The sequence below is a fragment of the Spermophilus citellus genome (genome assembly GCF_964194105.1).
Source record: "Spermophilus citellus genome assembly, chromosome: 10".
NCBI classification, from domain to species: Eukaryota; Metazoa; Chordata; class Mammalia; order Rodentia; family Sciuridae; genus Spermophilus; species Spermophilus citellus.
Genome location: NC_138197.1, coordinates 88432068 through 88448661, shown reverse-complemented (window position 1 = coordinate 88448661; position 16594 = coordinate 88432068). Strand labels below are relative to the sequence as shown.

Below are 16594 nucleotides of genomic sequence, written 5' to 3'. Positions count from 1 at the left end.
TCCATTTACAGAGCCAAAAATCTGAAATTTCATCTCAATAGGGCTGCAATTCCAGGAAGGCAGAGGGTTTTTTTTGTTGTTGTTTTGTGCTATGTCCCTCTAAATATTTTTCAAGTGAATGATTCTCCTGTCATCCTCCATAGCCACTTTATCACCTAATATAAATGTTTTGCATTTCCATTGCTACTTCTTAGTACTAACTCATCTCTTCACTGTTTTAGGACTAGACCCCTTTCTTCATACTGCTAAGAGAATAATATAAAGATGCAAATCTGATCATCACATTTTTCAGTTTCCTTCAGATCTCAGTTTTAAATCTAAGCTACTTGACTCAGTCTCAGGATTTGATTTATCTTTCTGGCACCATCTTTCCATTATTGCTGCCTCAAATTCCATATACAGCTATGTTCAACTATATTCATTCTATGGCCATCTGGCATATTTTCCCACTCCTACCAAGCAGAGACTGAGGGAATAAACCAATGCCCACATCATAGACTGCAGTCCATACAGTCGTTAAAACAGTGTTGAGGAGGGGGGAGGTTGTAAAAACTTGAAAATGTTTTCTTTACTATAAATGAGGGAATCATATTGGCATCTTATGTATACCAGTATTCTCTGAAACAATATAAAATGAATTAAATAAGAACTAAATAAAGATTATATCAAAGTTGATAAGGTTATGTTTGGTACAACTTCTGATTTTGTTGATATTTCCTAGTTCTCTATGACTTGTTTTCTCTATGACAATTTATTTGTATAGCATGCACCAGCTGAAATTCAAATAAATAGTTTGATAAATTCATTAAGAATTACAGTGAGTCAGATGAGAATCTAATGAGTTATAGGTGCTTCAATATTTTTGCTATGTCCAACAGTAGTTGGAAGACTTTTGAATACAATTTTTGGATAGATAGCATTTTTTTTAAAAATCAGGTAAACTTACCTACTCAAACATACACAACTGACATGAAATACATAAATATTTTAAATCACTATTACAGATACTGAGTAAAAACTGGCCATTGTTTTTTTAAAAGAGTATTACTTAAAACCTATTATTATGAGGTAAAAACTGTTAACATCTTGCAAATAGATATTAGTGCTTGGTTGGTAATGTTGTACTTTCTTCCCTCTGTGATGATCCAACTCTTATTTTCTTTGTAAATTTTATATACATATATAAAATTTATATATATGCATATGTATATAAAGGCAATTTATTTGCATAGCATGCACCATGCTATGTCTTTTTATTTTGAGGTGCTGGGGATCAATCCTTGTACATGTTAGACATGTGATCTACCACTGATTTTTAAAAATTATTTTGAGACATGGTCTCTTTAAGTTGTCCAGGCTGGCCTGGAACTTGATCCTTCTGTCTTAGGCTTCTTAGTAGCTGGGATTACAGGTGTGTGCCACCATGCTTGGCTCAAGCAGTTTAAAGTGTGCAAATCTGTGGCATTAAATACATTCACATTGTTGTTCAGGGTAATGTTGTTTCCTAAACATCAGTGATATGAAACAATACAGAACTGTGAATGAAGTTTTAGAAAAACCTGTAAAACAATGAGTTTGGTCTAGAGAGAAAAAAAATATAGAAAAAAAATGTTCAAGAGACAGGAAGAAAATTGAGCATGGAATAGAAATTGTGTGTGCCCTCAAATCTTCAGGTGTGTTGTCTGACTTTGTGTAGATGAGAAAAACCAAATGAAGGACTCAATGAGACATGATGGGATTCTACTATGGGATGTGGTTGTGGCAATCATAATGGGGAGATAGTGATTGAGTATAGTATGTCTTTTTTGGCAGGAAAGGTGTCTGATTTGAAGAAAAATGCATTACTCTGAGAAGAAATGAAGTCTGAGTTTAAATGCAGAGCCTGGTTGTAACTTTAGTGTCTTCCCAGGTAAGCAGTGTAGCGTAGTGGGTAGGAACATTGTCATTTTATTTTTGGTGAGTTATTTTCTCTCTCTACACTTAAGTTTCATCTTCTACAAAAACTGAGAGAATAAGATACTGTCCTGGAGCTGGGGTTGTGCCTCAGTGGTAGAGCTCTTGCCTAGTATGTGTGAGGCACTGGGTTTGATTCTTAGCGCTGCACATAAATAAATGAATAAAATAAAGGTCCACCAGCATCTAAAAAAATATATATATATATAAAAGAATATTGTCCTGAAAAATTTGCACTGGGAATTAAATAATATTCATATAGCAGTTGGGAGATGGTACAGAACACAGACTTCTTGGGTTAGATCCTGGGCCCCCCACTTACTCAGTAGAACTTTGGACGAATCACTTCTCTATGCCTTTATATAACAGAAATAATAGTACCTACCTCATAAATTTACAGTGAGGATTAAATGACTTAATATACATAAATCACTTAGAATGTTCTTGGCATATAACAATTCAATAAACATTGGCTAATGTTATAATACACAACATAAAGTAAATATTCAAGACTCAATTCCTCAAACAACATTCTAGCAAGAGTATAATCTTATAACTTATGTTCATTTTCATTTTATCAACATTTATTTTTTTAGTTTTAGGTGGATACAATATCTTTATTTTATTTTTATGTGGTGCTGAGGATCAAACCTAGTGCCTCATGCATGCCAGGTGAATACTCCGCTACTACGCCACAACTCCAGCCCTCCTTTTACCTTATATATGGATATTTCACAATACTCTATACCACCTCAAATGATGTCTTTATCATCTCAATCTTGTGGTGCTTAAACATAGAAAGAACTGAATAATTACATAATTCTTCTTTTAATTCTTTTGAATTGTGTTCAATTTGAAGAAGAAAGCAGAATGGTGAAATACAAAACTTTTAAATTTCAAATTATGCTATTATTACTGAATTATGATTTAAACATTGATTTATGTTTTAATCAATTATGATTTAAACATCTCTCTGTACAGGTAAATAGGAGCAAGAAATTTTAGTGGGCTATTTATTGCACAGTAGGGTGATTATAGATAAAACAATGACACCAAAATAGAATATAATAACAATTTAGATAAAATAATAATAATGTACTGTACATTTAAAAAATCTAGAAAAAGGATTTTTAAAATTTTCACCATAAAGAAGGGGCTGTGGTTGTAGCTCAGTGGTAGAGCGCTTGCCTGGCATGTGCAAAGCACTGGGTTCAAGTCTCAATGCCACATAAAAAATAAATAAATAAATAAAATGAAAGTTTAAAGAAAGAAAGAAATAGTAAGTGCTTGCCAGGCATGTAATGCCAGCAACTCAGGAAGCTGAGGCAGGAGGAATGCAAGTTTCAGGTCAGCCTCAGCAACTTAAAAAAGGCCCTGTCTCAAAATAAAAAAGTAAAAAGGGCTAGGGATATATAGCTCAGTGGCGAAGTGCCCCTGGGTTAAATCCCCAGTACCCCCCACCCAAAAAAGTGCATGATATGTTTAACCTCGTTTACACTACACTATATATGCACTGAAACATCATATGGCACTCTCCATTAATATGTACAAAACTATTAATGTTTTATGTATCAGCTAAAACATTTAAGTAAAAATTAAAAATGCAAATGTAAAAAACGGAAAGATTTTTAACAAAAACATAAGTATATTATTGCTTCTTGGAATTCTAACAGTAAAGTATTAGCTAAGTAATAGGTTTTCACTGTGACTGTGCTTCTACTGTCTTAAGCATAGTTAGTGACATTTTCAAGGCAGTGTGAGTTTGCTGACATAGCTTTGGCAGACAAATAAATCAATTGTAATGACTCTTCTTAAGAGACAGCTCAGGCCTCATCAATAGTGGAAATGATCTTGGCAGCAACTGAAAAACTAAAATCATTATTCTCTGTTGATATAGGGCATTCTCCAGCTCAACCACAAAACTATTATTGCAAGTAAAGCATTTTGCTTTCCTGTTTCACATAACTTCTCTGCTTAGCATAGAAATTCTTTAAATCTGACACATATCCTCATTTCTGAACAGTGATTTATTAGGGTATTTGGGAGAGCTCTGTTTTTTCTAAGTAGCACAATTTATATTGTTTAGATGTTATTATGCAAACAAGGTATCTAGCATGAATCTTTCCTTACCAATTTGGGAAAGAAGAGACACTTTTAAGATTTTTTTTTTTTTTTTCTGATATGGTCTTGGTTCTAACTGAGCCCTCATCCTGTTTGGTTTGATGGGTTGAGGGCAGGAAATTCAACCTCACATATCACAGAGGTTGTTTACTTTTCTCTAGGGTTTGCACCAGAATCTGGGGGAGGGTCAACTGTACTTTTAAGAACACAGTAAAAGACTTTTAGCCTTAGAAGACTCTACCTAACACAGATCATTGTCCAGGTCTTGGGGTTTGTCTGAAGATGGGAGACCCATCTTTATGCATGCTGAGTGAAATGGAACAGGATGGGGAGTACCAGGGACAGAGTGAAAAACACAAGGGAATGAATAAATGATAACTTATTGAGAAACCATATAACAAGTAATTCAAAATGTGGACAATTAGTTATTACATATGTCTTTATCTTTGTCTATAAGCAAATACCTTCTAGAAGATCCATGAAAATAAGCCTTTATGGGTTAGAATGTAGCTTAGTGATAGAGTGCATGCAAGAGGCCCTGGGTTCAATTCCCAGTATCAAAACCACCAAAAAAAAAAAAAAAGTCCTTAAGAGGATAAATCATGAATCCACAATACTATGAATCTATTCTTTAAAAACAAAACAAAACAAATTCAAGGTGTTATTTCCATGACTGAGAAATGTAGTATATTTAGTTCATAAATCGAGAGCAGGAACTGACTTTTTAAATACTTTGAGTATATTTTGGGCTACAAACATATTGACATATCAGAGCAAACTATGCAGCTTCTAAATATAGAAGTGCATTGAAAAGCATAAAATGATGGACTGTAGGTATTGGCAGTGCAATATAATACTAAGCAAAAACTGGCATGAACATTGCATTGCCCTTGAAACTTGTTTGGAAGCTTGAATCTGTGCTGCAAAAGGACAGTAGGTAAATCTGTGCTTCAAAATCCACCTTGGCATCTTATTAGCAATTTAAAATGAGTTTAATATTTAGGAAAAGCTTACCATCCTAGGGTAGTCCTTTTGCTTTTTTGTCCTTTATAAGCTCGACTAAATCTTTCAACTGTGTAAAATGACCAATTTCAGGTAATAAAAGTTAACTCCTTTGGCTTTTACACTGGTTTTTATTTTCTGGATTAAGTATTAAGTCATAATGGTGACTTCATTATTTTAAAAAAAATTAAATTATTTTTACTTAAGGATAGCATAAGAATATTAAGAAAGAATTCATTGAAAAGCCATCCCTCTAGCACAGTAATATTTATTATTGCACATTTCCCCACCCCACATATTTACAATTATATTATACATATATTCATATGGCTTTTAAAATCTAAATTCCAGCAAATGTTTTTTACTATTACTGAAAATGCTGACTTTCTATGTTCCTTTGCACTTTTTTTTCCTTCCTACTGCTGTACTTTGATTTTCTTCTTTCACTTTTGGATCCCCTTCACTTCCTCATAAATGATCTGGTAAGTATAACTCATTACCTTTTCCAGACTCATATATTTATATAACACACACATATACATACACAAGCATCTTTCTCTGTATTTTGCTTTTGAAGGACCCCAGCCCCATAACCTAAGGCCCGATTATGAAAAGTAAAAAGTATGCAGTAAACAGGGTGAGCTCACCACATAACCAGTTGAGAAAGGGCACCCTGCCCATGTCACAGGACATGCTTGAGCAAACTGGGATCGATGAGCGGGAACAGGGAGGAAACAAAATGTAAACCTGTGAGATTTATGAGTTTTTCGGGAACCTATAGTGAAAAACAAGTTTATCATAGTGAAAAACAAGTTTACCTTTTAAGTGACCTGTATGCTGGATTCAAAGGAACCAATTAGACACCTGTTATTGTGCTAGGCGGGAAACAACTCCTTTTTCCCTATAAAAGATCTGTACCCCAAAGCCCGGTGTGCCAGTTCACCAAAGCTTCGGCTGAGGTTTTGCTGTGCACCCTCAGGCGCCTGTGTATTAATAAACTTGCCTCTTGCTTTTGCAGCCAGTGTGGCGCTAGTTCTCTTTTGGACGGGGGATTTGAGGGTCTGAGGGTCTTTCATTTGGAGGTCCCACCGAGATCCCCCCTCCCCGCCCCATCCCTGTCCGGAGGAACTCTCGGCATCACTGGGAGGTAAGCTGGCCAGCTCGAGCTATTGTGTTGTGTCGTGTCGTGTCGTGTCTATGTCTGTGGTGTGGCGCAGCGACTGTACGATTACGCGTAATCGCTCTGTATTCTGAGGCAGCTTGAGAAGGAGTTGACGAACTCGGACTTCTCCCCTGCCACCCTGGGAGATGTCCCAGGGGTCAGTAGGGTCCATTTTTGTTTTTCTTTTCTGGGACCCCAGTGTTTCCAAGGGATACACTGTTTCCGTAATTCTGTAAGTAAGTACAGGGGGAGTGCCGGCTCCCCTTGAGCTGTCAGGTACTTTCGGTTTGTGCCGGCAACGCGCAGTGCTCTTTCTGTTCAGTCTTCTTATTGTGTCTGTCTTAACTCTATTTTCTCCTTCTGACTGAAACTAATATGGGATAATCTATAACAACTCCCTTGAGCCTCACCCTTGACCATCAGTGGTACGGCGGATCTGTCCTGTCCTTGTTCCTCCCGGCCCCTCCACCCACCTGTCCTCTCCGCCCTCTGGCCGTCTCCCCTCCCGGGAGGGGAAAGGGGTGCTCCAGCGGGCGCGGTGGACGGGCTGACAAAATCGGGGGTCTTCCTGAAGACGGGCTGCTTAGAAATGCAGCCCAAGGCGGTGATAAATTCCATCTAAGGCTAAACACTGAGACTAGGAAAGCAATGTTTTCTTTCCCTCCCGTAATCGGCTTGAATGCAAATAGAAATGCCTGCTGGGGATCTAAGAACTTTGAGATCTCGCTTTAACTTTTCTCAAAACCCTGTCCTCATTATTAAATTGGCATTAATTGGCTTTGGGGATGGGAGCCAAACTTTCAGTCATAAATTCTGTCCCAGACCGAGATTCTACACCGAGGTAAGTGCACGCACCCCATGTCTGTTTGAGGTGCATCTTTCTCTCTCTTTCTTTCTGGAGGTAAGGTGGGCACCCGACGGCTACTTAAACGCAATTAGTGCAGCCGCCACTCTTCAAGACTCGGGTGAGAGGTTTCCCGGCCTAGGCAGCTCTCAATCACCTGTTCGGTACAGAGCAGGTATGTTGGGTTCTGCCAAAGCCGCTTCCAACTTTTCTGTCTGGGCCTGGAGAGCAATTGGCGTGAGTACACAGTGTCCTGAATCCTGGTCTGCCTCAGATGCGTGGAGGTGGAGGAAAGAGTTTGGAACAACTGCGGAATTCCGGTCTGGGCTACCCTCAGGTGTATTCCTAAGGTCCTTTCTCTTGAGCCCCCTCCCGACAGCCCCCAGGGGTATCTGAGGTGATCGGTAGATGAATGGCACTGAGGGAAAGCCCCAATCACATTTGCCTCCTTATGGGCTACGCAACACTCCCAACCCCGCATCCATTCCTCCTGGATGCTCCCCTTCTTTCTCAGGTTAGAAATATTAGCAATTCAAGTTGTAGGATTGAAAAAGACATAAGATAATTAGTAAAATCTGCCCAGGTTCTCTAAGGAACATAGATAACTTTCAATAGTCTGTTTTATCGCCCCAATGTTTAAAATGTGCTGTGTTCCTTAAGCTGCTAAGAGAGACATTTTTAGAGGAAAAAAAAAAATTTGGGCCGATCAAAGTACAAACCCCCTCCCCCTTCAAGAAAACATCTGGTCCACTCATGAGAAATCTAAGGTGCCACTGATAAGAGTCATAATTAAATGAAGTTAAAAACCTGGAGATTTTTCTCTTATCCGGTCTGGTTTAAATGTTATTATAAATTTATAAAATGTTATTATAAATTGTTTCTTGGGGATGATCTTGGCTAAATGTGATAAACTTGCCTCTTGCTTTTGCAGCCAGTGTGACGCTAGTTCTCTTTTGGACGGGGGATTTGAGGGTCTGAGGGTCTTCCACTTTGTTCACTTAAGATACCTTGTGGGATTTCCTGTAAGTCAACCTTTAAACATCCAATGTTTTTAAGAACCACATAAGTTCTATGGTATGCAGGAATCATAATTTATTCAATTATTATTTCTATTGATGGAATTAATTTGATTTTTTGTTTTGTTTTAGTGTGGCAGTAAGTAATCTTGGTACATAACATTTTATTTCTTTAGTGTAGATAGCAGGAGTAGGATTGCTGGGTCAAATACACATATTGTGAATTTTAATAGATATTAGCAGATAGCATATTAAATTTTGGCTTACCCAAATGCTCTACAATTTACACTTTCACCAGCAATGTATGACCCATTTCTTGCCCTTTTACCTGCTTAGTGGGACTGTGGAGTTCTCTCTAAAAATTTTTGTCTATGTATTAGGCTCTCAGGTATTTGGAATTGCATTTTTCTGGCTACTAAAGCATCCTTTAATATTTATCGGCCACTTGAATTTGCTTTTTTCCTGAACTGCCTTGTGATATCCTTCATCTATTTTTCTTTTGGATTATTTCTTCCTACCTCCTAAGAATCCTTTATATTTTGTGGATATTAATCTCTTACCTTTTATCTGTTAAGATTTCCTCAAGTTTGACTTTGCAATATATTTTGCTAACCAACTTTTAAATTTGAATATCCCATTTTATTATAACTTAATCTAAATATATAAAATACTTTAAATAGCTTGGGTTTTTAAAATTAGCTAAGGTTTCCCATATTGTTAGGACTATACTTCCAATCTCTTTAAGATTTTCTTCTAAGATTTTTATTGTTTTACTTTATAACTTGAAGACTTTAAATATATATCTGGAAAGGGTTTTCTGCATGACAGAGGTACAATTTTTTTTTTTTTAAGATGGACAGCTAGTTGAGGCAGTATTTTGCCAAGTGACATTCTTTCTTATCAAAATATGTCATGTTGGGCTGGCGATGTGGCTCAAGCGGTAGCGCGCTCGCCTGGCATGCGTGCGGCCCGGGTTCGATCCTCAGCACCACATACCAACAAAGATGTTGTGTCCGCCGAGAACTAAAAAATAAATATTAAAAATTCTCTCTCTCTCTCTCTCTCCTTTCACTCTCTCTAAAAAAAAAAAAATTCTCTCTCTCCTCTCTCACTCTCTCTTAAAAAAAATGTCATGTCATAAATTAACTTGTTATATATTAGAATCAACTTCTGGACTCAGTTTTAGTAATTAATATATTTATTTTCTTATTTCACTTGAATTTTAAAGATAATTTATTTCTCCAGGCAGTGTAATTTCTCCAGCACACACCTATAATCCTAGAGACTTGGGAGGCTGAGGCAGGAGAATTGCAAATTGGAGGCCAGCCCTGGCAATTTAGGGAGACCCTATCTCAACCCAAATTAAAAAAAACTTAAAGAGCTGGGGATGTAGCTCAATGAAAGATCATTAATTCCAATTTCAAAACTTCACCCAGTTGAGATTTAAACTGAAATATTACATTAACATGTTAATTTGGGGAGGCTAATATTTTTTACCTCTTCCCCTTCAAGAATTCAGTATTTCCTCAGATAATGTGTTCAATAAGGTTTTACAATAAGTCTCATTAGCTTTATACCTTATGACATTTATAATTTTCATCTGTGATTTTATGCCCATAACAACTTCTAAGTCCTTATTATGAATATGGGAGAAAGCTATTGATTTTGGGCATATTTATGTTGTATCCAACCACCTTCACAAGTTTCTGAATAATTCTAATAGATTTTTTGAGTTTTTCTTTCAGAATTTGAAAATAATTTTGTTTTCCAGTATCTCTAATATTTAGTTATTAATGTATTCATAGCACTATTAGGGGACATTGATTATTAGCCCCTATCTCATATTGTGGTTAAATGACACATGTGAAGTACATAGAGAGTAGGTGGAGAATGTTAGGGTGTCTAAGAAATAATATTTCAGTTAAAGAGCCTATCAATTCTTCAAACTAGGAATATCTCTTTCATGGAAACATCAAGCCAAGAAAAATTAAACTATTATTTGCTGGCTTTTATTAGTTCTTTCAGCATTCCCCATTTTAATTGGTTTTGGGGAGCCTAGGTGACAGCTTTTTTTAAAAAAAATCTTCTACTTGTGATTCTCTCACAGATGGAGAAAAGCTGAGAAAATCAATATATGAGGCTGATTCCAGATGGTTATTATGGCTATTGGCCTTTAGAAGAGAGAATTTAAAAGTCAAACCAGGGTTAAGGCTAGACATTTACTATATTTTGGCTTAAACTCACATACTGCTTTATTTTGTGCGTGTCAAAGAGACCCATCAAAAGTCTTTTGGTTCCTGGAATTTGCCTTTCTTTTAAAAAGTGAACTAAAGCAGTTGAACCAATTGTGTCTAATTCCATTGCTCCTCTGAGTTTTGTACTAAGAAAAAAACACTAACCCAAAAAGCCTTGGGGAAACGGACAGTTTGCACCTGCCTCACTTTTAACAGTGGTAGAGGAGTTGGCACTGCAGAATGTTATAATTTTCCAGGGCTGACATACTTGGCATTCTATACCCACCCTATTTGGATGTCATCCTGATATATGTCCTGTTTACTCTCCCTTGAACAAGGGTCTAGAGCAACCAAATTGTTAATTCTGCTTTGTCATTAGCCACATCCTGTCAAGGTGAGAATGCTTTGACCATGATAGCATCCTACACTGGTTCAGAGTGAATGGGGGAAAGGGTAATGGATGCCACTTCCTCCCTTGGTGACATTCTCTCTGAAAGTATTGGCAGAATATAATTAGTGATGTGATAGTGGCTAATAATATTCTGTTTCCAAAAAATTATGTTTGCTAAATAGTAACTGCCAAATGATTCAGCTCAAGAATTTCAGGAAGCATTAGTGCCTTAATACAATACTCTAATAAAGTATCCAGTTGAAATCTTATGATCTAAGTCATGCTTTACTGAAGTCAAAATTAAAAGGAAAGAACAAAAGAAGTGAGAACTTTTAAAATAATAGCTTTGGGCTGGGGATGTGGCTCAACTGGTAGCGTGCTTGCCTGGCATGCGTGCGGCCTGGGTTCGATCCTCAGCACCACATACCAACAAAGATGTTGTGTCCGCCGAGAACTAAAAAATAAATATTAAAAATTCTCTCACTCTCTCTTTAAAAAAATAAAAAATAAAAAAATAAAATTCTCTTCTCTCTCTTTAAAAAAAAAATAAAATAATAGCTTCAATAGAGAATGACTGGATCAGCTTTTAGGATCTCTAAGACGACATCTTAAACATGTAAACCACATAGAAGGTTACAACCTTTCTATACCATTACTTAAAACAATTAATGGACAAATGGACTATCTGAGGAAGGTCACCATTTACTTTTGAGAAGTGGTTACAGCCCTAACCTTGGTTGTGTATAAATACCCTCAAACTACGAACTTGTTCAAATATTCAATGTGTTCCATCCCAACCAGATTAGTTTTTATCATTTAATTCTGTCCATTTCTCTCAAAAGAATACTGAAACAGTAAATAAACCAATCAATTCAGTGCAGAGCAAAATCTTACAAACACCATTATTTGGTCTCAGAAGCACACGTTTTCTTCTAATATGGATCAGATATGTCTGATTAAAGATGGAGGGAAGGTAAAGTGGAGGGTAAAACCCTCTGGACATGTCTGAAAATAAAAAGCAAAATGAAGCTTACAATTTATATTACTCCTTAAATCAAAATCAGTGGAAGGGGGGAGTTTGGCTATCATTGAAAATATGAAACATGGAGAGAATGTATACTAATACAAGTAGAAAGTAATTCCAAGGGGATGACAATGGTTAACAGCTCCATAGCTACTATACTGGTTCTGAAATTGTGGAACTAGCTCAGACTGGACCTCTTATAACTCCTTGAAATCTCACTTGATCCTAAATTTCCCTTAGAAAAATCTCTGTAGTTTACCCCTATGGCTTTGCCACATCCTCAGGGGCTCTCTAGGAGACTCCAAGTTCTGCCGATTCAGCTCAGAATATTTTAGGTTACCCTGAAGTAGACTTAAGCTAAATTTTGTTAAATTAGTAAACACCATGTGAGTTGGCTGATAATGTCTCCCAAAGATTATGTCCACATCCCAGTCCCCTCTTGTAAAATGTTTCCATCATTTGAAAACAGGGTCTTTGGAAGTATGCTAAGGGTCTTGAGGTGAGATTATCCTGAATAATCAAGAAAGGCTCTAAACGGGCTGGGGATGTGGCTCAAGCAGTAGCACGCTTGTCTGGCATGCGTGCGGCCCGGGTTCGAGCCTCAGCACCACATACCAACAAAGATGTTGTGTCCGCCAATAACTAAAAAAATAAATAAATATTTAAAAAAAAAAAAAAGAAAGGCTCTAAACTGCCTTGTAAGAGAAAGGAAGAGGGGTATTAGACACATTAAAGAGATATGAGGATGGAGCAGAGACAGGAGCGAGTTGGTGTAATGCCAAGGAATGGTTCTTTCCTAGAATTCTAGGGGGAAGGCAACCATGACAACTGATTTTGAAATTTTGGCCTCCAGAACTGGGTACATTTCCGATGCTTTAAACCATCAAATTTGTTAGATCAGTTATAAGAAACTAACAAATACTGTTTAGGACACAAATACTTTTTCCCCCAGAAGATAATATGAAATAGAGCAATGTGAGAATCCAGTTAATAAGGATTTATCTTCCTAACATTTTGTGTAAAGTACCGAAATATCAGTTATGAAAAATGAGAGAAAAAATGTCTATATTATCAAGAAAGTAGGTAGAGACATACTGCAATGACATATATTTGAGATTACTTAAGGCTTTGGTGCAACTGAATTTGAATGGATTGCCAGCACTAGCTGTGAAACTGATTTAGTTGCAGCACGAATATACAAAAACTTGGTACTAGAGAATGGCATTTTTTTTTTTTTTTTTTTTGGTGGTGGTGCTGAGTATTGAACCCAGGGCCTTGTGTATGTGAGGCAAGCACTCTACCAACTGAGCTGTATCTCCAGCACCCTGGAATGGCATTTCTAAAATTGTCCTATTATCTCTTTAGAAGCCAATCCATCACTAATAAGGTACATTGAGAGGTATAAATTATGACATGTCTAGAGAAGGAAATGGCTGCTGGCCTATAGTACATAACCAAGTAGAAAGGAACAATAGTATCTTGCTGCTTGCTAAAGATGCAGAATTCTCAGTTACTACAGAGCTATTTGCTTTCTTCTCTGCCCTTGTCTTTGTAATTGAATACCTTTAAAATGTAACCTTTCTTCCCATTCAAGGCTTGCTTATGCCAGGTTTTCTTTTTTTTTATGCTTAATTCTTATGAAAATAATTTTATTCACAGTTTCAGTTGCTTCCTGTTATATCAATAACTTCAAGGGACAACTGTTCAAATTTGGCTACCAGTACAAATCAAAATATATTTTACTTAATCTAAACTTCATCCTACCCCAAACTTTTCTTGATGCACTCAAAACTACAATTCCTTGAGAGCCTCTTTATTTTAATTATCTTCACTGATGGTAAACTCTTGTTTCTGCTATTATTAGACATCTCATTCCCCCGCCGCCCCTCCCCCCCACCCCTGCATCTACGCCATCAACCAGTTCCCTAGTTATTCCTCTGCAGTTTCTTGGATTTCCACTCTCACCACAGCTTACGGACCAAATAGCTTCCAAACTGGGTCAACTCTTGCTCCACCATCAACCCTCCCTGGGCCATTATTTATAGAGCAGTCAAATCTGTTGCTTTAGTTATATTACTCCCATTTGGTACAGAAGAGGGTCCCTGTTAACTATCTACTCTGTACCATACCCTTCTGATTGCACTGCATTTTCTGCAGTCCTGTAGTTCTCCATTATTGGTTGATTTCCTCAGGGAATATACTGAATTAACATTGACCTCTTAATAGACAACTGTATCTAATAGTTGGGAATATAAATAAAATAGTTTTTGTATTTTAAAATAAAATGTACAACTTTTTAATACTAGTCACTTTAGTATGAGTAATAGAGCATGAACTGTATGGTTAGAAGTTACTAAGATTTGATAATTTATTACTGGTTTGTCCTACCAATGACTCACTGAACAACATACCAGCAGAGACTAAGTTTATAAGTAATGTCACTTACTCCTTCCTACTTCTCTCTGCCCCTAGCCTTGTACACTGCACATTACAAAGTTTAGCAGTATTAGTTTCCTTTTCTGAAACTAATGCTCACAGGGATTCCAAACTATAACACTATAAATAGAAAAATAAAAATCCTATAAGATCTGTGACGGTTTTTAGAAAAAGCTCTTCATTTTGAACCAAAGGCTGAATTTGGATAATTCACATCTACGTCATTCTTGAAGAAAATCAGATAAAACTAGGTTCATAATGAAGCTAGGTTCACAACAAAATCAAGTGGTAGTTGCCAGGCATGGTGGTGCATGCCTATAATTGATAGACAATAAACATTTGCTAATGATAACAGAAATAATGATGGTACCCTCATTGGATTTTTAGTGTTCCAGCCCTACTTTTGGGGGCTTAATCCAACCCCCCCCCCCACCAGGTTATAAAAACAGTCTCTCATAAGTAGGAGCTTCTGCAAAAACATGTTGTTTTTTTCTTTAGGCCTTTCCATACATGAAACTCTGTGAGTTAAATATGTAAGTTAAGACTTTGTCTCTTTGAAATGAAAGCCTTTACTGTCCCAGTCAAATAACATGTATTTAGGGGATTAGTGTACAAGAAGGTACTACTAATTAATTACTCCAGTGGCTGGTAAATACTATGAAAAAACTGAAAAGCCCTTTTACAAATTCCACAGAATTGACTTATAGCACAAAGATCTCTAAAAACAAAGTTGTACTCAAGTCCATATCATTCAAAGATTTTTATAACCATTCTTTCTTTGGGGGGGGGGGGGCTGTAGATGGACACAATAACTTTATATTGTTTATTTATTTTTATGTATATTATAACTTCATTCTGTATTTAAAAAATCCGGCTGGGCACCATGGCACACACCTGTAATCCTAGCAGCTCAGGAGGCTAAGGCTAAGGCAGAGGATCACAAGTTCAAAGCCAGCCTCAGCAAAAGCAAGGCACTAAGCAACTCAGTGAAACCCTGCTTCTAAATAAAATACAAAATAGGGCTGGGGATGTGGCTCAATGGTTAGGTGCCCCTGAGTTCAATCCCCAGTACCAATGGGGGGGGGGGGGAGGGATCCACAGTTTAGCATGCAAAGTATTTTCAATCCTTCTTCACCCAAAAGCATTTATTCATAACTAATATTGCTTGATTTACAAAATTCTTTCTCAAAGAAAAGCTCAAAAGGTGGTTACGTGAATCTTCAAATACAGAAAAAAACCCTGCCATCATTCACTAATTTTTAAAAAATGTTTTAGTTGTAGATGGACATAATACCTTTGTTTATTTAGTTTTTTTTTTTTTTTTAACGTGGTGCTGGGGATTGAACCCAGTGCCTCACATGTGCTAGGCAAGTGGTCTGCCATTGAGCACAACCCCAGACCTTTCACACATTTTTTCTGGAATTAATTAGTCTAGTTTACTCATGTTAAATTATGAAATCACAATGTGTAAAATAACACCTATTACATTTAAAAAGAAGGTAAACCCATATTTATTTACTAGCACTGTTAAAACATTACACAAAACACATTCAAGTGGCAAGTAATTATAATGCAAGCCCTTGCATGGCAATCCAAATTTATTGAACTACTGATGCTAAGTTATACAAAATTGCACCACTTTAATTAAGGCTTTTAGTTTACATTTGGCCACCTCAAAGTAGTTGTAACATTAGGTTGGTCAATTTAAATACTGTGGCTCCCTGTTGGATAGACACACAATCTTTACACCCAAACGTTAATGCATACAAAGCAACAAGGCATTGTTAAATAAAACAGCAATAGTTACTGCAAATTAGGCCTTGTGACCAATTATACATGATTAAAATTACTTCCCACATTCACATCCACAGTACTCGTCCACCATTTAACATCTCAACCAAAACGTTACACATGTGAAACAATCACTAACAGGCAAAAATACTAAACCTGTATATTTGGTATTGCAAATACACTTATGCATGAGCAAGCAAGGGATTCACAGTGAGAATCTACAGCTGCAGAAGCCTGAAAATGATTTACAAAATTTGTTAAATCATTAAAAAATTGTTGAAAATATACACTTCTTGTTGTAGACCCCCACTGTACACACAACTACAAACATTGTTCCCTATGTAAACAAAAAAGGGAAACACATAATAAGGAGATTTGAAAAGTCTGGACATTTCCTTCCCAACAGATATTAAAGGCAACGTCTTTAATCTAAGACATCATACTGAAAGGACTATATTTTAAAGACAAGATCACTGTCTCCACAGGTTTTTGAAAAATTAAAAAAAAACTATATAGCTGTGTTAATCAAAGCGCTTATTTTATACAATACAATGATAATGACCTTGGATTTAAAAAAAATTACAATAAGCTACAAGTATCAAAGAAGCAAAGTTTATCTG

The 16594-nt window shown here is 36.6% G+C and overlaps 1 long non-coding RNA gene across 1 annotated transcript; it reads left to right on the top strand.

The window, feature by feature from the left end:
• The first annotated feature begins 11242 nt into the window (after positions 1 to 11242).
• Positions 11243 to 15985, top strand: LOC308657956. The gene is made up of 2 exons (XR_014024109.1): positions 11243 to 12274; positions 12431 to 15985. It is a non-coding gene; the product is annotated as an uncharacterized lncRNA (long non-coding RNA).
• The last annotated feature ends 609 nt before the right edge of the window (positions 15986 to 16594 follow it).